The following is a 24,525-nucleotide window of genomic DNA, read 5'->3' as shown; positions in this document are numbered from 1 at the left end:
ACTGGAAATCAAAATGAACAAAGCATGCTTGGGAAGTATTTCCTTTTCTTTTTCCTTTAATAATAACCAACACTATTGCACGGTTACTCATAAAATGTTAATTACTCTCCCCTCCCAACAACATCCTGATTTTTAGTTTAAACTATTAGCTTGAAGCATTAGGCATTTCAACAATGAAAGCTATTCTCTTTTCAATATACCTTCAATTTTTTATTTCTTATAAATATTCAATTGAATATTTCCATTTGTGGTGTAAGTTTGCTAATTTACTGGATGTTGATTCTATTCCCCGGAAATGTCACTTGGGTGGCCCTGCTGGGCTAAAATGAAAAGTCTAAGTACTGATTTTGAACCCATAGTTCTGCGTAGGATTCAACAGCTGTTTGCTTTCCCTAGGGCATTTGAGAATAACTGTAGTTTCAAGAGTAATCAGAAAAGACTCCTCTTTGAAAATAGAAGCTTTCCTTAAGGTAGGATTCGTATTTTTAAAACATAAAGAAGTTAACTCTGATGAGATGATTATGTATAATTCATATTTTATTGGTAATCCAGCATGGAACAGTCTTTCATCAAATAAACTGTAACATGTTGATAGATTAAAACCCTAACAGAGGCATCGTATTTCTCTAGTTGATTACATAAGGAGAATTTGTGGGACATTTTGTTAAAGATCTGCTTGCACTCCTTCACCTCAGCTCTGTGAACCCTCAAAAAGGAATTAGAAAGACATGAGTGGTATTACTAATGATGAAGTAAATGACCTCATCTTCAAAGGCAAATGGCCAATCAGTGGATACTTGTTTTGAATACAGGAAAGACACCACACACCCATTAGGAGAGATAGAAGAGCCTGATAAAATTTAGGAAATAGGATCTTAGGAGGTCTGCAATGAGCATGGGAAGAACAGGCTTTAGCTTCTCTAGCAGATAAACTTAACACACCATGGGAGTTCTCAAACTCTACTTGGTGAAAAATGCAAACTTTAATTTCTGAATCATTAGTTTGCCTCATAATCCATTTAAGAAATTAGTAAGGTATCTTGGGGGTACAAAATAGATATTGCCCTGAAGCCCAGGAAATATTGGTGAAAATATGAATTCCTATACACCAAAGTTTCCTGTGCTTAGACCCCCCACTTCTGAAATGTCAGGGGCCCTTCAGCCACCCTCGTTGGCCAGTCAAGAGTCCATGGGGAACAGGAGAACACACCTATAGCCACTGCAGAGTCCCAGTGAGATGGAGAGTGAGCTGAATGTGAGAACGAATGGATGGACACCAGCTGTCTCTTCAGTTGGGAGCAACCACGTGGTTTCTCTTATTTATACCAGGACTTCAGAATCCTAGGGAAGATCTGCACAAGACCATAGTCGGCTGCTGGGGCACAGCAGGATCTAGAGCTAGTGATGGGGCTGAGGTTCACAGTCATACATACACTGGGACTGCCAGGAAGTTTGCTATAAGACTTGAAGAGAAGACAATGCTATAAATCTGTGCTTGGAGAAACCTCTGTAGGTGGTTCCATTATGACAACGCCAATGCTCTTGTCCACCACCATACATTTGTTTACCCAAAGAACACACAAAAAGGTGAAATTTGTCTTCTTTGTTCTGGTGAATACATAACGTTTTCCCCTCTTGTTGCCTAGAACATTCACATATTAAAACAGGAAAATCTCTTTTTCTATCTACTGAGAAAATTATCTATTTTTTCAGAAGTAAGTCCATTGATACTAATTAATGGTTTATCATGGTTCTAAATGCTCACTGCCCATAGAATCACTCGAGTCAGAAACTCTGGGGGTGAACCTCAGGTATAGGATGGTTTTCAGAAGCACTCCAGGCTAATTCTCACTATGACCAGGGTTGAATCCCTCTGCCATATGGAGTTGGCTCTCAGCACTTTTAATATTGCACAATTTCTTTTTATGAATGTAGAGTATTTAGCATTCAAATTTTCACTGCATTATATTAGTTAGGGAACTAGAATGTGGAGGATGGGAGGCGAGGCAGGGAAGGTACCCATTCTGCTTAGATGATTCATTGCTTCTATTTGCTCCCAGTGTAATCTGTGGTCACCATCAGACGTTGTGGTCTTCATGGTATATCTCATATCCAGTTCTTTCTCAGTTGCTGTAGTAACAGCAATTTGCCATCTTATTTTAAGGAATACAATTGTGACATAAAAAATAAGGTTCAACTTATAGGTGTGCAGATGGCTGGCATCTGGGTGAATGAGAAGTTGTGCTTCTCTTTCTGTCTTTCCAGAACTGTATATTTGCTACATGTTCCAGTTCACTTTCTCAACAATTCTCTTTTTATTAAGGAAATAAGACTGCTTTCTGTGGGATGAACGCAAACTGGGTGAAATCAGAGACATTCATCCTACGGAGCAGAATGAATGACTTAGCTAACAACTGAATTCAAATACTAAGGAGAGTGTGTCCTTATTTCCACTGCCAGGCATGTCCCTGCGGCAGAAACAGATGCACAAGGTTTTTCGGAGCCAATTGTAAGTTTAAATCATTGTTAATAATTATTGTTCATTTATCACTCAGTAATCTATGATTCAGTGTTTTCCTGAAAGAGGCTCTTACCAGATGACAATTTTGTCAGCTTCAGCTCTAGGTGCTAAGTGCAAGGACTTTTAGCCACAGTGAGGAGCTAGCATGAGCCAAATACAAATATAAAATAACACTTAAATGTGAGCTTGTGGCAGAGGGACCAGATGTACGCTGAAGTTCAGGGAAACCTTCCCTGTGGAAGTGATCTGCATGGAGCTGGGCTGTCACAGCAAAGTTAAGTATATAGGGTAAAGGTAATGGTGAGCATTAGCACATCCATTACACTACTATACCACTTGTCATTGCTGTTGGTGAGACCCCTGCAAGTAGTGAATGGGCGCTGAAACTAGCTGGATAGTACCAAACTTTTACCTACCCTGTCTACTTCCTCAAAACTCATCTACACAAGTAGCCATCGTTTGCCATGTTTACCAGATGGGGGACACTGAGGCTCAGAGGGCAAAAGTGAGCTCAGGGCTGCCTCCCGCTAAACTGCTGAAGCAGGATTTAAGCCAGCTCTGTTTGAGTTGGAAGCCCACACTCTTAATCACTGCTCTGTGCACTCAGCACATTTATCTTGCACACCCTGAGATTTTATTGCAGATTTCTTTGGGGGATAAACATGTGACAAATTACAATATTTGAAATCTGCTGTAACATTCATTATACTGTTTTAACTGAAGCTTTCAGGCGGCGATTTCCATCTTGTTTTGGAACAGACTCCCAGACACCGAGTTAAAAATGGTCGTCTTCCTTATGAAGGACACTCAATCAAGTGCTAGGCATTCAAGGTTTCTTGCAGCCAGATCTGAAAGATAAAGTTCTAATGAATTCTCTTAAGAGAGTGTTGGAAATTCGTCCTTTCGAGCCCTGCATATGTCAAAGAATTCAGCATACTTAATTGGAATTAGAAGGCTGGGTGTAGTACAAAGTAAATGGCATTTACAATTGCTGGGTTATATATCTGCCATTTCATCGAGGTGGAATTCGAAAGCTATCATGGCAGATCATCTTTCTTTTTGGTCTTTCTCAGTCTCGCGGCTTCTCTTCTTCGAGATGGCCTTTAAAAGCACTTGACATTTTGTTTCCTTCTGCATGGAACGCTAGTTCCTAATTCACTTAGTATCTCTCTGCAGGACAATGTCTCTGTATGTCTCTGTCTCTCTCCAGGTCTCTTTCTGAATCCTAAGCCTTTCATATCACAGTTTTTGTTTAGTTGTGTCTTATTTTCATTTCATGCTACTTTTCTTTTTTTTTTTAATTTTATTTATTTATTCATGAGAGACACAGAGAGAGGCAGAGATACAGGCAGAAGGAGAAGCAGGCTTCCTGTGAGGAGCCCGATGTGGAACTTGATCCAGGGACCCCAAGGATCAAGCCATGGGCCGAAGGCAGATGCTAAACTGCCGAGCCATGCAGGCATCCCTCATGCTACTTTTCTTATCTTCATATACCTTGAAGTTTCTTTCCAATTTTTCTTTGACTTTTGGACTGTTTCATGTTTTACACCATTTGTTGTTGTTGTTGTTCTTGCTCCTTTCTCTTACATGAAAAGGCTATTCCTCCCTCACTCCCCTTCTATAGCTTGTAGTTCCCTTTCTAGGGTAGATTTATTTCATGTGCAGAAGAGTCTGGATTTATTGGGAGACTCCTAGACAAAAAGCCCCATGAGGGCAGGAACTGTGTTATGCCTGGCATTGAGTACCAAGTGTTCTATATGTATATGCTGCCTGACCACAATTCACATCACAGAAATAGTGACTGGAAGGTTGAGTGCCCATGAAGTAATACACAAGATTTGAATACAAAATAATATTATTTTCATGGTAACTCAAAACAACAAACAGCTTTAGGAAATTACAAAAGATGGATTCTAAAATTGTTTCTGAACAATTGGAATATCACAGGAAGGAGTGTTTAGTCTTTAGCCAAACTACTTTAAAAAGGATGTCTTTTGCTTTAGATATTCAAGTTTTGGCTAAGTAATGCTTGAGTAGCAAACTGTTTGAAGCAACCTGTTTAAAAACATTTATCTCATTAATGTAATTTGGATATGTAAGATATTTTCTTTTAAGTGTTATTTTTAAGTCTGAATTGATTCAAGTAGACTGCAAAGTGCGGAAAATAAAATATGACGACGTCCAGCATCAACCAAGTCAGATTACACAGATATCACTATATTTCCTTCAAACTTGTATTTCTTAAAGAAATAAAGTGTTTTATATAGCCAAAGTTCCATCCAATTCTTTTACTCCATTCTCAGAGGGAACTAGTATTCTGAAGCTGGAAAGTACATTTCCTTCATAGTTTGTTCTTTACTTTTTGTACACCAAGTGTAGAAGAGAGTACTATTCTGTTTAAAAGCTTACAAAAATAGTGTCATACTCTACGTTTTTTAGCAACTTACTTGTATACTCAATATTCTGGATATTTAGCTATCTTGACACATGTAGATATAGTTAATGTTAATTATGTATAGTATTTCATCTCATGAATAGGCCAAAGCCTATTTACTCAATTTTCAGTGTCACTGTAACAATGTTGTAATTAAAATCTTGTATTGGCTTGCTCATTCATTCATTCATTCATGTTTATTTTTTTTCATTCATTCTTATTTACATCTAAGTATTCTAGGGTAGAATTGCTTAGGCCTAAAATATGCATCTATTTAACTTTATGAGGTTCCTCTTGTTTTATTCATATTCTTAAACTATCTCTTTTCTAAGTTGTCTTCTATTTCATTTACTGAAATTTCATTTACATTGAAATCTTTAACCTGTCAACTTAAATTAACAAAGTTTAATTTAAGCACTGTGTCTACTATTCTTCTGAACAATAAAAATACTTTAAAACGCTTTAATTCCACACACTCTTTCCATTTTAAAATGTTATCATCTGGTATTTTATTTCCATCCTGTTTTTCAACTCCTAAAGATAATCATTATCATTATCATTATTATTGTGCTCATTGCTCGGTATTTGTTTATATTTACCTACATGCATACCAATTTTCTAAATTCAGTATTTTTTCTGGACTACTACTGTTTTATTCCTCATTACTTTTGGTGAAGAATTTTAGGCAGTAAAATCTGTCACTTTTTAAAAATTCTAAACTTACATTTGAATAATAGTTTTGCTAAGTATAAAATCCAGTTTCCTTCAAAGTTTTGACTCTATAATTTTATTATTTTTTATCTCTGATGTTTTTGTTGATAAGTCTACTGATATTCTAGTTTCTCTTCCACTGGAAGTGAATTGCCTTATCTCTGGTTGTTTTTAAGATTTTCTCTTTCACTGTTTTGAGATTTATTTTTATTTACTCTGTTGAGGAATTCATTTTGATTTTTTAAATCTGATGATTCATATCTTTCATTAATTCTGAAACTCCTTTCAGTACTGCATCTTTGAATATTCTTCTTCCCAAATTGTTCTTATTGTCTCCTTTTAAATTCTTGTTAGATTGTGAACTTTTTTTTTTTTTTTTCAGATTTTTATTTCTGTTTTTATTTCAGAGAGGCAGAGACACAGGCAGAGGGAGCAGCAGGCTCCATGCAGGGATCCCGATCTGGGACTCCATCCTGGGACTCCAGGATCACACCCTGGGGCAAAGGCAGATGCTCAACTGCTGAGCCACCCAGGAGTCCCAGATTGTGAACTTTTAATTACATCTTCCACATCTTAATGTCTCTTCAGTATTTTCTAGATTTTCACTTGTATTCTATATTCTGGATAAATTATCTCAGATTTATTTCTTAGTTCACCAGTTCTTCCTTCAGTTGTATCTAATCTGTTTGATTTACCTATTAAAGTGGTAATTCTTTACATTTTGTTTGTGGGAGTTTCATCAATATAATCTCTGTGTCAGGCATTATGGCAGTATATATTGAAAAACTTAAATTTTTTCATCTCTTTAAATTATGAAATAATCTTTTAAAAATTATTCCAAGGAACTCATTGGATAATTTTCTCATTGTTATACTATGACAGCAGTATTTCATTGCATAAAATGGAAATGTCTATCAGTAAGGAAATGGTTAATAAGTTATTCACTATCTATGAGGTAAGACAACATTCAGCCAATATGTTAGCAAACAAAACATTACGGAAAAAATATTTAATATATGTTAGGTAGGGTAAAGCATATTGCAAAGGAATATGCATACCATGAGAAAATTTTTGTGAAAGGAAAACAATATATCATCAAATAAGAAATGCTATTAAAATACAAATCACCATGCTAACACTGGTCAGTTCTGGTTGACGGCATTAAGAATGATTTTTATATTGCCTTTTTTTTCCATAATTACTCCAAATTTCCTACAATACCTAAAAGTTTTTGTAATAGTAAAAGAAAACAAGTTTGTTATATAGTGCTCATTTATTAATAGAACATAGAATAATTTTAAGCAGAGGAAATCAAATCCATTGAAAATTTAAGAAGCTAATATAGCAATTAAGACATTAGTGGTACAGTTTCAGTGTAGGCAGAGATATGCAACATTAAATAATCCAAATATGATTTATTGTAAAGGAAAACCTAGTATCAAAAGGCTCCAAAGTGTTGTGACTGGAAGAAGAACAGTTCTAGGAACAAGACACTATAGAATTATGTTTCTGGACATAAAGAACTAAGAACCAAACCAGACCACACCTTATCCCTTAATGGATTCCTCCCTTATGGAGATCTGCTTTGAAGAGCTAGGTGGTGTCCCTCTCTGTTATCATTCTTTGATAGCTAAAATAAGAAAAAACATTCATTAATTGAGAAAAAAAAATGCATTGAGTACCAGCTGTATGAAACATACTGTTAGGTCCCAGTGATATAGCTATAAACAAACATTTAAAGACTACTAGTAAAAGTAATCTGGCCATGAAGTATTTGATTCTTCTCTTTGTCTAATCTCCTTCCTTCAATTCTGTCAAATTGCTTTTAAACCTGACTTCTTATGGAAGCTTTCCCCTATCACCGGTCACCCCAGATTAGGCTCCATTTCTTATGCCAAGTATAATCAGCTGGTATTGGCTGCTTGATACCCTATGTGAAAAATGGTATCTTGGTCCAATGGGACATGATGCCATACTTGATTAGTGATGCCTGGCAAAGCCTCTGGAGGGAGAAGTGTCAGGAAGTGTACTATCTGCACTACATGTCATCCCATTGCCTCCAGTCAACTGTGGCTCCGGATTACTTTTATTAATACGTTATACTTTCAAGAGCATGACCTAAAAAATATTTCCAATTCACAGAGAACCCATATTAAAGATAAGAACTCATATTAAAGATAATACAGACATAATACAAGCTGACTAAGAAGCACTACTTTTGTACTGTATTTTCTGATGGAATTTAAGGACACAAACCTCTTAAAGATCTATCGTGCTTAGTATTACGCCTTTTCTCTGGGAGAATGAAAAGGGATAATGGATACAGATCTATGTATCACATAAATCTTCTTCCAATCTGTCAGGTTGTTTTGTTTGGTCATTGATAGTAGAGGCTTTGACACAGGGGTCTTGGTTGCAACTCCAGATTATTCTTCCATTTGTCTCAAGCCTGCTGGGCTTGACCTGATTTTCAAACAAGACTGCTATCACTATTAGAGGCTTCCCAGCCTTCTGCCCTTCCAGTGAGTAGGCTGCTATTGATTGAAGTTGCCTCCAGGCTGAAACTCTTAGAGAAATTTCAGGATACCTCCCACTTATGCACATGGGCACACACACACATGTGCACATCCGCACAGAACAGCTATTTCATCTAAAAAACTTTCATTAAAATTAAACTCTTGTTTTTGCTTTTGTATTATAGTTATATCAGATATAACCACCAGGAGAGAGTAGGAGAGACTTCCTTCTATTATCTTGGCAACTCCATGTGAATCTATAATTATTGCAAAATAAAAAGTTAAAAAATAAATGAATAAATAAAAACTTTTTAACATACCCACATTCAACTTCTTTCATTCCTTTAAATCTTTTATTTAATCCATGACTATATAATAGGCCATTATAAGCATCAATGGAAGAAAAGTAAGAGCTTTCAAAAGAGGAAAATTTTTTTGCAATAATCTTCTGCAGTAAGACCCTCCTGACACAGCAGAGGAAATCTGTTCCAGCAGTCCAATTCTATGCTGCAAAAATAAAATACTTCAAAGAGAAGGGCTAGACATTTCAACTATTTTTTCCATTTTTAATTGACTAATGTAAAAATGGTTTGTTTATTCTTTTTTCTGAAAAAAATAGTTTTTCATCTAGATGGAAAGTTTTAAAGATACATCATTTTTCTTTTACAGTATTTGAAGAACTTATGAAATCTTCACTAGCTAGGTTACTTTGAAATTTTTTTTTCTCTTCACTTCAACATGTCTCACAAAAATCCCTTGAAAGTTAGGAAAGTGTTAGTTCACTTATTCAGAAAGGTATGTACTTTTTAAAATTTTCTTAGACCTCAGGGCTTTTAATTTCAGATTGACCAAAAGCCATAGTCTTCAATTTCTCTTTTTTGAAGGTGTGTTAGAATTTCTCATGGAAAACATTTATTTCTTCCCTCTTTCTTCCTCTATTGTATTATATGCTATTTTGAAGACACTACAGGTTGTTAAATTGCTTTATTTTATGTATATACGTAAATATATATTATTATATGTGATATAATAAAATACATAAATATATAACATACTCAACCTTCAAATGATCCTCAACTCTTACTAACAGTAATGTTTATTGAAATTGTACTAAGTGAGAAGCACTGTGTTAAGCACTTGACAGGTTTATCTCATTCAATCCTCACAGCCACTCTGTGAGAGAAGTACTGGCCTATCCCTATTGTGCATTTGTTGTCCCAGGGCATTGAGAGATCAAGTATCTTTCTAAGATCACATAGCTAGTCTGTAGAGGAGCCTTTCCCATGTAACTATTGTACTCTGCTTTCTACCCTTAGGTACCTGCTTTAAAAGTTATTACAAGTTTTGAAAACTCGCTGTATTATTTTCCACTTGCTTCCTAGTGAGTCTCCTTGGCTTCATGGGGGCCTATGGAGGGGACTAAAAGAACACAGTGGGGTTAGTCTGAAGTTCTCCCACATCTCATCTATGGGACTTCAAACCTTGTGTGTGCATCACCTGTGTTAAACAGCAGGAGACCTGATCTGGTTTAGTGTGAAGATTGTTGCAGAATTCTAAGCTGGCCAATAAAAGTTTACCAAAGGGTACATTTGTGCATTTGGCATTCTGATTACTGTATAAGATAATAATCTTACATATTAGATTATGAATATGGATGATAATGTTAGAAAGCCCTGTAAATTCAAAGGTGGAAGAGGTGGGCACATAAATCCTTAAGATCTTTAGGATAGCCTTCTGCTAGAAGGTTGCCCCTTTCACCCTCTAGTCCTTGAAGTACATCTCAGGATCTTCTCACTTCTTTCTCTGACCTTCTTGACCATGGTTTAGCAATTCCACTCAAATCCACTATGTCTCAACCTTGTTTCCTGCTGTTGCCTCTGCTTCAGGCTAGGACCTCACCCCTTCTGATCTGTCTAGGTAACCCACAGGCCCCCAACTACTGTTTCTTTAACTTTTAGTCCTCTTCACCCTTAAGTGAATGTGGTGTTCATGCTAATCAGGGTGACCTCCCTAGGAATACCTAGATTCCCTCCTCCACACCTGAAAGAATGCTGAATATGAGTTTTCCATTAGATTAAGAAAAATACCCTTACATTTCCAGATACTGATTCCAATCTGTCCTTGTTTTGATTCTTAAAACATTTGCTTGACAATCTTGAGGACTCACTTTTTTATGATACTTCTAGTACTCTCTGCAGCTATTACTCTAGAAGTACTTGAATACTATAAATACTTGAGTCTTCCTAAAAATGTATTTGCTAATATCTATTTTCATTACCATGCAAATCATGGAAAAGTAGCACACCGAAATAAAATATGTGAGATAAAGTGTAAGGAGGAACCAAACCAGAGAGAAGAAACCTCTAATCATGCTCTCTAAATCTTTCTAACATCTTCCATATCAATATGTTCCCCCTCTTGTGGGTAAAGGTCCTAATGCTAACTCAATGGAGCCATATTCTACTACACTAAGAAAAAGTTATTTTTATGCAGAGTTGGTCCTTCCCATCAGAGTAAGATAGTGGTATGTGCGGAGTCAGAGCCCCCTTTTTAAGGTTATAACCATACGATCCACGAAAATTCTTTTTTTTTAACTTTTTTTATTTTTTATTTTTTAATAATAAATTTATTTTTTATTGGTGTTCAATTTGCCAACATACAGAATAACACCCAGTGCTCATCCCGTCAAGTGCCCACCTCAGTGCCCGCCACCCAGTCACCCCCACCCCCCACCCACCTCCCCTTCCACCACCCCTATTCCTTTCCCAGAGTTAGGAGTCTTCCATTGGAGAAGGACAAACGTTATACGGTCTCATTCATTTGGGGAATATAAATAATAGTGAAAGAGGATAAAGGGGAAAGGAGGAAAAATAAGTGGGAAATATCAGAAAGGGAGACAGAACATGGAAGACACAAAAATTCTTTTATCCACCTTAGGCTTCTTTAATTCAAACCTATAGGAGTGCACCTTGGTTCACACTTATTAAGCAGTACCTCTTGTCTACCAGGAAGACGAGAGTTAAAGATAATCAAACCAGAACAGGTTACTCAGTAAAAATTGCCTTTAGTTATAAATGGAAAGAAAAGTCCAAACCAGATTCCCTCAGAAATATGTGTGTGTCTCTGTTCTATGTTGACATAGAAAACTTGGTGTACCTTATTAGGGCAGTCTCAAACTGCCATATGAGTTTATTCAAAAAATTTTTTACTGAAATAATTTTACAATGATGTTGATTTTGAACTTTTATGTATAAGATTTCATTATTTCATAATGTAGTAGGACTATCAAAAACAACCAGTGTAAATATTTTATAATGAAGTGGCCCAGCTTACACTGATACTTGTAGTTTTTGTTCCTTTATGCACCCATCCATTCACTCATTCAATGTTTATTGAGTGAAACTAACATAGTCTTTATTCAAGGGATGTGTGGATTAAACAATGAGAAAAAGCATGCCATTAAAAATAGGGGATGGGTAAGGAAAATGTGGCACAGAAAGTTTGTTATTTAAAGACACAAAGCTACTAAGGTAGTATAAGGATTCATGAATCTGTGCTGCCTCTATTTGATGTAATTCAATGAGCCACTATGTTTTCATCTCTTGTTAATTTGCTTCCATACCATCTAAAACATTTTGGTATCTTCTTTTACCCCATATATACAGAACTCATCCACCAATACAAAGCCAATAACCAAAATTGACACATTAATTATCTCCCTACAGATGGCATGATTTTTGAACAGTTGATACAGTTAAGAGCATTTGGGTCTCTAATTGAGTAAAGAATCTAAACAAAGTTGGAGGACCACATGAGAGATAGTGGATGATTCAAAAAAAAAGGAGACTTAGTGAATCTTCTGTTGAATCTTAGAAATATAAGTAAAATACCACTGTCTGAGAAAGTGAAGTAAAGCAAGACATCCTTGCAGAAGGCACAGCTTGATTAAATGTAAGACATTCTTAGGTCCCAATGTCTGGCTTCATGAACATGGGAATAAACCATCTAGAGGTGCAAACAGGACCAATGCAAACCTGTGTCAGAGCACAGAGAGGAGAACACTGATGGAGAATATCATGCCAACATTATTAATAAGTATGTAACAGGAGCCAGGATCTACACCTTGCTGAAATCAAGATGGATTATGTCCATAATTTCTGCCCCATCCAGCGGCCCTGCCATTCTGTCATAGATGGAGCTTATATCAGTCTAGAACTGTTCATAAAAAATGCCAATGGCCTAGTCTTCTGTAGATGTTTTCAAATTGATTTTTTGATGATTAATTATACAGTCTTTTCAGTCTAGAAATTATTAGCCAATAATTCTCTGAATTCTCTTTCTCTTATTTAAAAGAAAAAGAAGTATAGTTTACAGTGTCTCCTTCTTGGCATAAGATATATTACTAGCAATTCTTTAAAATGGAAGCCATTAGGTTTAGGATGACTTTCACCAGTCCTTACAGTTCCTTGGTGGCAAGTCATCAGGGACTGTGATAGGATAGATTATGCTTATCTCAGTAATCTTCCATCTATTTTTATTTAGACAAGCATGCTTGTCTGCCTCCTCAATCTACAAACTATCATTTTTGTTCAATAATGTCTTATTCAGAACTATCAAAGCTCTCTCTATTAAGGTCGTCGTTAACATCAGTGATACCTATCATGTGTCAGCAGTCATTTTTTGAGGAAATTCCATAATTCCAAATGGTTAACATGAAAACATCAAAGAATGAAATTTTGCATTCAGTTATATGCTAGAGAACAAATATGGGAGGAGATTTAAGAAAACATTAAGTCAAGGAAATAATCCCAGCTAAGATTTTTACAAAGTTAATATGTGCAGTCTTTATTTTAAACACTTATATATGTCAACTCATTTAATCATTTCTTGACAAGCCCATGCTATAGGTACACTAATGGCCCATATATAACTGATGAGAGAGAAATGATGCTCAGAAAAGTTAAGCAACTTGCCCAAATTAGTCACAAAGCTAGTTCATAGTTGGCTTCCTAAAATTCCTTTGCTCAAAAACACTAATGTATATTGCCTCATCTAAGGAAGTCTCTAGAGAAAGTTTTGTGTTTGCTGTTTTTTACCTTCTAATCTTTTAAAAATTTTATCTCATTGATTTTTTCCATGTCTGATTTTTATTTCATTTAGGACTTTGTTACTACAATTTCTCAAAATATGGTTGAACTATTTTCAAAAAAATATTTTCACTCTTTATTCTCTCATTTTTATCCTACTTATGCCAAATGCACCCACAATTATGTTTTTCAGTCACTATCCCTGGCTGGAAGCATAGTTGCTTTAAACTCATGGCAAAAAAGTATAGATCTGTTCAGTAGCTCCAAATAAGTTTTTTTTTTTTTTAATGTGATGAAGTACACCATCGTCTTTCCTGTCCACTGATGTGCTGATAAAACAGAGATAGCTCTTATAATTATCCATAAATGGTTACTACAACATAAAAAGAGAAATCAGATTCATAGATTTTAAAATGCCTTGCCTATTTGTCATAGTTGTATTTGCCTCTTGACAAATGGTGTATGGCATTTATATGAGAATAATCAGGCAAAAAGCTCATTTAGTTTTATTCAACCCACATTTACTTTTATGCCCTTGATAAAGGGTAACATAATCCTAATTTGCATTTATACTATCTGGCTTCAGCAGGTATAGGATTAAGAGTTAGTCAGAAGATTTCTATGGAGAAGATCTTACCTTCTTTTAGTTATTTAGAAATATAATTTATATAGAAAAAAGTTAGGATAAATTCATAATTCTTTCCTTTTAAGTGCTAGTTTCCATAGTAAAGAGTTGGTACTCCAGTTATGGCTCATTAGTTTACAGTCAAGCTGTGTGTATGTTTTTTGGCTCTCTTTCTCTTATGAACTCATAGGTTTTTGTGTAGTGACTATGTTTGAAGCAATCGTATTCATTATTCTTATTGATGTTCAAACTCCCCTATCACAGCAACTGTAGGCCTCAAATTTCTTTTTCCCATGACCATTAGTCCTGAAAAGCCTCTTTGTTTGAGGGTTCCCATAAAGCATTCCAGGCTCATCTTGTATTTTACCTGCCCAAACCTGATGGGATCAGCCATTCCTCCAAAGAACCCTGGTTCTTTTCGTAGGAAATGGCATTTAGAGTATAAAATCCAAGTTGTTGGTATGTTCATTATTACTGTGTTGTAATGTTTTCTAGGCTCCTCAATGGACAGGCCTAAGAAATAAGTGTTGTTAAAGTAAATCATGAGCTTATATTAATATTTCCATCTGTAAGTAAATATTTCAAACATTTACCTTTTTCATAATTAGATCTTTTTTTCCTATGCTGAAGATTTTATTCCTAACCACATTAACTTCTTTTTTACATATGTGAATATATGTTGATTAAAGTAATATTACTACCATTATTTTAACAATTACACTTCTAAATAAAGCCTAATTTTTTTTGTATCTCTATGAATCATTAAAATATATACCAATAAAGATTTACAGAGTTGTGTGCTCTAAATGACTTTGTATTATTTACTGTGACATTAACTTGATGTAGAATTATGCTCATTTATTTCAGTTTTTTATAAATTTTCAGAGATTGCTTTTTTGAGATTTTGTAATCGGCTAAACTGCATAGTGGAGGGAATCTGGCCAAATTAGAAAATAAAGGACTAGAGTTACCTTCTTTCTAAAACAACTAAAAAAAAAACTGGACAAAATATATAAACCAATGCTTTCAAGACGCTGAATATCAGTCATTGACAGACATGATTGCCCAAGTTTACTGCCTTAGAAGAGGGAAACTAGGCAGAAACAGACTTCTTGAATCTATGAAGGAGAGCTGTGAACACAGGAAGACCTAGATAGCTTGAGAGTTTAGTGAAGAATATGTATGAAGAAAAATCTTTGCAAAGAGAGAACCCTGGCTATAGGGGTTCCTCCTCCAAGAATTCAATAAAGAACTGATCAGCCCATGAATGTGGGAAACATCATGCAAATCTTGGAAAGAACTATCCAAAGGATTGGAATGTTTAATGTACACCTAGGCCAGTTCCCGCAGCTAGCTGCAGAACATCAGAACTCACACAGCATTACGGTGTGCTGAAGGATCTTGCCTCAATATTTGAGAATAATTAACTTTAAAATAAACACTAATCTAGCTTTACTTATTAATCTTAAAAAGCAAGACCCAGAGGATCAAACTGTTTCCAAGTAACTTAAATGCACCCCAGAGTGAAGCTTGAGAATATCCGTAAGAATGCAAAGATATCAAGTACCCAAAAAGCTAAAAGTCACAATTTCTGGCACTTAATCAAGTAACCAGTCATGCAAAGGAGTAGGAAAATATAATCTGTCACAGAAAGTGCAATTGAAACTGACACAAAAATGAAAATGATCTTAAAATTAGCCATCAATGACTAAAAGATATTTTAACTGTGTTCTATCATAGATGAAAAACTTAATGGAAGACATAAAAAATATTAAAAAGATCCAGATTGAACTTCTAAAGATAAAAATGTCAATGATTTTATTTAAAATACATTGAATGGGATTAATGCCAAATTAGACTTTGCAGAAAAAAAGATTAGTAAATCTGAAAACATAGTAGTAGAAAATACAGCAAATGAAATATGCAGAGAAAAAATAAATAAATATCAAGTGATCAGTGGTACAACTTCAAGCAGACTAATATACATGTAATTGGAGTCTGAAGGAGAGAGGAGAAAGCGATTCAGAAATGAAGTCAGATTTGACTAGTTGAAGAAATAATCAATACACAGTTTTCAAATTTGGTAACAATTATAAACCTGTATGATCCTATAAATTCAGAGAATCCCAAGAACATGAAACACACACACACACAAACAACAAGAAGGCACATTATAATCATACTCCACAAAACCAGTGACAAAGAGATCTTAAAAGCAGCCAAAGAAAAGAGGCACACTATATGCAGAGGAACAAAGAAAAGGATGAGAACAGATTTCTCATCTGAAACAATGCAAGCAGGCAGACAATGGGGAACATATTTACAATACTGTGGGCAAGAACCATTAACCCAGAATTTTGTATTCAGCTAAAATGCTATTCAAAACCCAAGAGAAACAATTTTTTTTCAGGTAGATGAATTTCAGAATTCATCTGCATAAGAACATACTACAAGTAATGTTAATAGAAGTTTTTTGGACAGAAAGAAAATACCAGATAGAAATGTGGATCTACAAAACAAAACAAGCCCTGGAAATGGTAACTCCGTGGTTAAGCAATATTTTTATATTTATTTTTTATAGATAATAACTCTTTAAAAGATAATTCACTGCTTAATTAAAAATAATATATAATATGAAGGTTTGTAACATATGTAATTGTGAGATGTATGACTAACAATATCATAAAGGCAGGGAGAAAATAACATATATCTTATAAGGAACTTATATCCAGAACATATAAAAAATTCTTAAAAACTCAATAATAAGAAATCAAACATCTAAATTTTAAAAATGGACAAATTTTAGGATGTGTACTTAACCAAAGAAGAAATTTTTGTCAAATAAGCACATGAAAATATTATTACCATCATTAGTCATTTGGGAAATTAAAATTAAAGCCAAATGAGATAACATTAAACACCTATTAGGTTGTGTAAAATTAAGGGTGAATGTCCAAATATTGACAGGATGTAGAGGAGCTAGAACTCTAAGATGTTATTATTTTTAATGTAAAATAATACAATCATTTTGTAAAATATTTGGCAGTTTATTTTTTATGTTTTAAATTTTTTTGGCAGTTTCTTTAAAATTTAGTGTATATCTACCATATGATCCAATGATTGTATTCTTTGATATTTACTCAAGAGGAATAAACATGTCTATACAAAACTTACCTGTGAATGCTTAGAGCAGCTTTTTGGCAATAACCAAAACATTGGGAAAAAACAAATACCCAGATGCCAGGGAAAAAGATAAATTGTGGTATATCCTTACAGTGGAATACTGTTCTGCAACAGAATGGAATGAACTAGTAACATATGCAACAATATGAAGGAATCTCAAAATAATTGTATTGAGTGAAAGAAAGCCAACAAAAAAAGGATTACATATTGTAGAATTCCATTCATGTGTAATTCTAGAAAGTCCGACTTGATCTATAGCAACAGAAAACAGATTAGTGGTAGCCTAAAGAAGACTGCAGTGGTAGCCTAAAGAATGTCCACAATAGCCAAACTGTGGAAGGATCCTCGGTGTCCATCGAAAGATGAATGGATAAAGAAGATGTGGTCCATGTATACAATGGAATATTACTCAGCCATTAGAAATGACAAATACCCGCCATTTGCTTCAACATGGATGGAACTGGAGGGTATTATGCTGAGTGACATAAGTCAATCGGAGAAGGACAAACATTATATGGTCTCATTCATTTGGGGAATATAAATAATAGTGAAAGGGAATAGAAGGGAAGGGAGAAGAAATGGGTAGGAAATATCAGAAAGGGAGACAGAACATGAAGACTCCTAACTCTGGGAAACGAACTAGGGGTGGTGGAAGGGGAGGAGGGCGAGGGTGGGGGTGAATGGGTGATGGGCACTGAGGGGGGCACTTGAAGGGATGAGCACTGGGTGTTATTCTGTATGTTGACAAATTGAACACCAATAAAAAATAAATTTATTATTAAAAAAATAAATAAAGTCTATCACAAAAAAAAAAAGACTGCAGAGGTGTAGAAAGGGTCAGCGTAGGGGAGAGGTTGGAAGGAGGTATTACCGAGGAGGAGGAGAAAATTTTGTAGATTAAGGGATAAAGTATTATCTTGATTGTCATGGTGGTTTCATGGATGGACTGCATACTCAAAACTTATGAAATCATCACTTTAAATCATCACTTTAGCTATGTGCCATTAACTATACATCAATAAAGCTACTTTAAGTAAAACAAAAAAAGTGAAATAAAGCTTTGGTTAATCTCAAGAATATGCGGGAGTCATTACCAGCTAATTGAACCTAGTTAACAGGCAAGCTGTTAGCAGAATCTCCAAAAGAATGGTCAGTTGACAACAGTGTTTTATGGCCTTAGAAGTAGTAGTGAAATAAGTCAATCAGAGAAGGACAAACATTAAATGGTCTCATTCATTTGGGGAATATAAATAATAGTGAAAGGGAATAAAGGGGAAAGGAGAGAAAATGAGTGAAAATATCAGTGAGGATGACAGAACATGAGAGACTCCTAACTCTGACAAGGGGTAGTGGGAAAGGGGTGGGCGGGGGATTGGGGTGACTGGGTGACGGGCACTGAGGTGACGGGATGAGCACTGGGTGATATGCTATATGTTGGTAAATTGAACTCCAATAAAAATAATAAAAAAAGAAGTAGCAGCTGAGCTGGAGCTTCTTAAAGGACCAATAAGATCATTACCCTTATAGGATCCTTCTAGGAAGTTGAAGGTGAAAGAAGCTTGTTTCAGAACTTGGGAGTATGCCTCTGGATGCCTTGGTCTCTGTAGCTCTTTTTCCCAAATGTATTCTCATCTCCTTTCCCTGTATTAAAGAAATTCGTGTCCTTCACATTGAAGTAGGCTATCTGTATTTGAAACTGGATCCACCATCTCCTAGCTGTATGGTCTTGGGTACTTAACTTCTGTTGAATTTCCTCTTTTAAAAAGGGGATGGGGTAATTGTACTCCTATCAGACAGGATTTCTGTGGGAATTGAGTGAAATATACAAAAAAAATGCTTAGAATGAATGATGCCAGGCACTCAGTAAGCAAATATGTGCTATTGTTTGCTAGTAATCATCACCTTGGAACAAATACTCATTGCTTATGTATTATATGAATTAAAAGAACATTTTTCAGCAGTGTTTGAAATTTAGGGGATTTTCTAAGCTTGTAAAGAGGCATCCATTATAAATATAAGAGCCCTATTATTCATACTATAAATTTACACATTAAATTGTGAAGGATATACAGTGAGTCTGATATTAGACCCCAATTCCTCCTTTCCTTGGAGGTGGCATTGTCCTGAGTAAGCCGAGTCCTTCTATAACTATGGCAACATGAAGACTCTTTACATGGCTTTCAGTGGAAAGACTAACTTCTTGCTGTGTTTCCTGAAAACAAATTCTGGACTCACATAACACCACAGCACTTCCTGTTTAACTCTATTAAACATCCCTAGGCAGCAGTAGCTTAGTGGGTTGCTGCTAAATACTTAATGCCCCTGTAGGTAACCCATTATTCTCAGAAAGGACCACCCACTGGAGACGTGAGATCATGACTGGTTTGATCAGAAGTGAGTGTGTGTGTGTGTGAGTGTGTATGTGTATGGATGTAAAACACTAACTTCAACAGACATTTATCAATAGATGGATAGATGGATAGATGGTTGGATAGATAGATAGCTAGATGATAGCAGAGCAATTCCATTTACAGGACCTTTGTTATTCCTTATTAAATTCTAACTGAGGATGGCTATATTGTTTCTACTTAAGCATTCCACTCTGGTGGAGTCACAAAGAACTCACTGTAAGATGGAAATTTTAATACCAGTGCAGTGCATTTTAATCAGTTCAGTTTTAAATACTTGTAAAGTGGATGGATAGAAGTTTAGTGTGGATTGCAAATATTAACATGATGCTTTTTCTACTATATATTAAGAATATTAATTTTATTTTAGATGACTTAGAGCCATCATTTGTTTTGGACAAAGCAGAGCACCAATTTTTAGTGAAAGGTCCATGGGAACATGATCTGTCTTTAGACTGATGCCAGGCACATAGCACTCAACAAATGCAAGCTATTGTTTCCATACAGACTATCACCTTGGGACAGCCACCCATTGAGCATGCCTTATTTGAATATTTTAATAATCTTTAATAGAGCATATTCCAATGGTTTTACAACTTGGGAGATTTTCTATTTATAATTATTTATATTGTATGCAACTTTATAAGAGTTACCTAATGGCAAAGTATAATATAAAATACATTGGGTTGAAGGTCAACCTAGATTTGAGCTCCAACTCTACCATTAACTGTGTGAGCTTTCCTTGCATGGCACTTTTCTTGTTTCATCTGAAAATTATTAATTTAGGAAAAGTTATCTCTATAGTTGTGTTTACCCAAAATTCTTTATTGTTATTTATAAATTGGAGGCATTCTGCATTTTAAACCAAGACTAACAACCACATGATTCACTCAAACTCTTATAGGAATTAAAAAAAATTTTTCCTATTATTTTAACCGTACATTTTACTCTCATTTGTATGAGTGATCCTAGAAGAATCCTTCATAGTATGGTTATGTGTAATCTACCTCAGCCTGATGTCTCTAATGAATCTCCATGAATCATGTTTCATTTTGTGCAATAGTCAATGGCTCCCCTACCTAGGGTCAAAGGAAAGCTGAAATTTGGGAGAAGGAAGAACTGCATTCAGTCTCACTTCTGCTCCCTGGGCATAGTCCTGATGCAGTTTGGCATCCTCCCAGAGGAAAAAAGTTCCTTCTCCCTCCATATAAACTAGTAGAGATCTTGTTTTTCCCCTTGTCCCAACCCAATTTAGGGAACCATTTGGGTTTAATATGCTAGACACTTCTCTTTCCCCCAGAAGTATGACACTTGGATTAAGAATTGCAACACTTAACCACGCAAAGCAGGCAAAATTACATGAAATATTCAGAAAGATCCTTGGCTCAGGACAAGACTTAATTGTATCCAGATCAATGGCATTTTCACCTCTGTTTCTTTGTCCTCTTTCTAGTTGACTTGCACTATACGGCCAACCAAACTCTAAAACCTGCAACTTAACCCTCATCCTTTTGTCTTCCAGCCATAGAATTAGCACAGAGTCCAGCCACATGGAGAGGGCAGAGGGTTTGGGGATGCAGAGAGAAATATAGAAAATCTGAGGAATAAGAATATTCTGGTTACTGGAGAGGTGGTTTCTGTGGCAGAAAAGGAAAAATGTTTTGGTTCTCTTGCAGCCAAGATGATTTATACTCAATAGTTCTCTGTATGCCAAATAACCTTTACATCACTAAAATGGTTTTCCAGATACTCTGATATCATGAAAGGGCTCACTGTAAATACAGAAATTGGGCCTTCTGGTCCCCCAAAGGGTAGCCTTCTCCACTGTGAATACATAAATGAGAATTTTGTGATTATATCCCAGTGAATTATGAATTTAACTCATATTTCTCAGTCAGTTTGGATCTAAGTAACTATGGGACTCTGGCAAGCTTGTCTTTGGACCTGAAAAGCTGAAGATTAGACACAGGACTACGGTGAATTCACCAAGATAATGTCACCTTGGAGGTATTTCATCAGCAGTCGGTTCCTTTTGGCAATACTTTTGTCTGCACAAATCCCCAAATACATGAAGTTAGGACTGGCAAAATAGGAGTTTTAGTGTCATTGCTGTCTTGAGTGCTTCTCAGTATGCCCAAACCACTGTATTTTCCAGTATTGTTGGAGATCCTTCTAAATTGTGTAGAGGGCTGGAGTATTATTATTATTAAAGTAATGAAATAATACCTCTTTACCAACTCTTTGACAATGCCTTTTCTATTAACAAAACATGCATTATTCTATCTCTGTCTAATTAATATCATGTTTAATAGGTATCTCACTTCATGCTAAGTTCCAGCGCTCTTTTCAAAAGCAGCAAGCTTAAGAATTTTTACTAATTTAATTGAGAGCAGTCTTAAATTAATTGTATAATTAATCTTGTCAAATTAAGTAACATTTCATACACTACCTTATTAAAGAAACTTGAATATTTTAAATTACCATGCTATTAGGCATTAATAAAGAAGTTCTTCTTCTGTATTGTTCTGCTTTAAAACACAAAGAAGGTAATTGCAATATAAATTGCAATATAAAAGCTAATTTCTATAGTACATTAATAATTAGATACACATTATTCCCCATTATATCTTTTTTTAATTCAATAGATGATCTTTTTTTAAAGAAAAATTATCCTCCAAATGCCAGGATTTAACTATTATATTAATGATCTGTGTTAAAACCGGACCATGAAACATTTTCAGAAGCGATCTAGTTGAACCTAAAACACGCTATCTGTAAATAGCCAGTGCCTGTTACCAAAAACTTGAACCTCTTAAGCAGTTGGTTACTCTGATGTGTGTGAATAAATGGCACATCTATTTCTTAGATATAAGTGAAGAGCTCAGATTTTTGATAAGTCTTTGGGGATTGGAAAACAGCTTTCTTAGCTCTGAAACCAGAAGTCTTTTCTTGAGAGACAGTCAAGTGTGACCACAAGGATGCTGCATAGAAATAGAGATTAGAAGTGGTGAGGGGTGGCATGGGCAGGAAGAAAGGAATGCACGAGGATTTGTCAACACTTTATGAAAAGATAGAACTTACCCCAAGGTTGAAATCATGGCTCCTTAACTTCTGTGAGCACATACATTTTCATAAATATTGGTCCTGAATTTTCAGTTTCTAAGGCAGATGCCAGCGATAACCTCAATGAGCTATGCTCTGTCCTCTTCCCTAGGCGTGGAATCTATGCTAACATAACCCAGAAGCAAGTTTATGCACGATTCCAAGCAGATTAGATTACACCTCATTTACTCATGATTTTTTTTTTTATTTTGCTTATTTGAGAGATAGAGAGTGAGCAAGAGAGAGAGCACAAGTGGGGGGAGGGGCAGAGGGAGAAGAGGAAGCAGGCTTTGGCTGAGCAGGGAGCCTGATGTGGGGCTTGATTCTGGGACTCTGAGATCATGATCTAAGGCAAAGGTAGATGCTTAACCAACTGAGACATCCAGATACCCCATAATTTTTAAATATTAACACTGATCACAGGAGTTCAAAGGGTTGACAGCATTTGCCTGGCAAAACCCGCAGCTCTTAGTAGGCATTCAAAAATACTTTGGTAAAATAAATAAATATATCTAGATAATAAACCAAATAAATTAAAATTCTAAAAAATCTTACTAATGGCAGTAGTCTGGTTAAGCCTGATAGAAATCTTTTTTTCTCATATTTTTCTACCCTTACGGGGTCATGTCTGTCTGATACCTGAAAATGGCCAATTGGCTTAAGATCTTGTTTCGTTTTATTTTGTTTTCTTTAGAAAAAATGAAAGAATATTTTTCAAGTTCCTTTTTTAAGAACAACAGTTTTGGGGCACTAGAAAAAGTGTAAAGTTTTTTTACCATGCAACTTAAAACAAATCTGTTATGTGAAAAATGTAAGTTTAATGGGCTAAATCCATTGGATTCTTACTGGTGTCAGTTGTTGTTTATCTTGTGATTCTGACTATGGTTGACATTAGTTCTGTTCATCAAATGGTTTTGGCTTTTCTCTGGAGCAAATGGTCGGATCTGATTTTTCCACCCCTTTATGGTTAGGTATGGCCGTTTGACTTGCTTTGGCTCACAAAATGTGAGAGGAAGTGACTCATGTCACTTCTGGAGGATTATTTAAAACTCAAGAATGTGATTCATCACTCTTCCTTTTCCCAGCACATGTACAGAGGGAGAGCGCTCTCCAGCCTGGGTTCCTGAGTAAAGACAAGTTAGGGCAGGGTTCCAGGAAACCATAGATGGGCAAGTAGTATGCATAAGAAATACACATGTGTTCTTTTAAATAAACTACTGAGATGGGGGTTGCCCATTATAAAGCTCTAGATCTACATATTCTGACTGTGCGACCACATCATTTGACTATGTAACTGTGAGCCATAAATAACTGGAATGTTCGGGATGTGGGTGGATTCATATGCATCTGTGGGGAAAGGAAAGGTAAACGTGATATTTTTAATGTTAGGAAGATATTTCTACCCTGTTTCAACTTTGGAACACATCTCTTACATTTCTGTAAGCCTTTTTGATATCTTAGAAGATTAGGCTTATCTAATTTTTAAAAGTTTGGGTTAAGAATATGCATGGGGTAGAATGTGCATGATGCATTTAATTTTTAAAATAATGAAGGTATTATATATATATAATTAAGGGTTTGTGACTCAAATATCGTTTGTTCTATTCAGTGGTACTTTCAATAATGTTTTAACTGAAAAAGCTATACTTATTTACTGTAAAAATATTGGTAACACAGAAAAGCACAAAAAAGCAGATAACATTTATATCTCATTTTATCAGACTAGGAGAACCAATGTTAACACTTACTCTACTACTTTTGTCTTTTCCTTCATGTTAAAAGAAATAAGTGTGCATATTTAGATTAGGGATGGGAAGTATTTTCTTAAATTATAAAAAGCAAAAGGACTCTCTTTCTCCTTTATCCTCTACAAGGATGTCTACCTTTGAGAAAACCCTATTAACAGTTCTCATTTTTCTTATGCTTACACACACACAC

General features: G+C 35.4%; 1 long non-coding RNA gene across 2 annotated transcripts; it reads right to left on the bottom strand.

Moving 5' to 3' along the window:
- Positions 1-519: 519 nt before the first annotated feature.
- On the bottom strand, positions 520-22,756 carry LOC144314189 (uncharacterized). Of its 2 annotated transcripts, XR_013379977.1 has the most exons (4): positions 22,567-22,756; positions 18,597-18,718; positions 7,213-7,296; positions 520-3,369 (listed from the first exon to the last, which is right to left on the bottom strand). It is a non-coding gene; the product is annotated as an uncharacterized LOC144314189 (long non-coding RNA). The 2 variants fall into 2 exon arrangements; XR_013379979.1 differs by lacking the exon at positions 18,597-18,718 and having other exon boundaries at positions 22,567-22,752.
- Positions 22,757-24,525: the final 1,769 nt, after the last annotated feature.

Source organism: Canis aureus, chromosome 1, assembly GCF_053574225.1.
Source record: "Canis aureus isolate CA01 chromosome 1, VMU_Caureus_v.1.0, whole genome shotgun sequence".
In the NCBI taxonomy this organism is placed as follows: Eukaryota; Metazoa; Chordata; class Mammalia; order Carnivora; family Canidae; genus Canis; species Canis aureus.
Note: the sequence above shows the minus strand (reverse complement) of the source record. Positions and strands in the feature narration are given on the sequence as shown.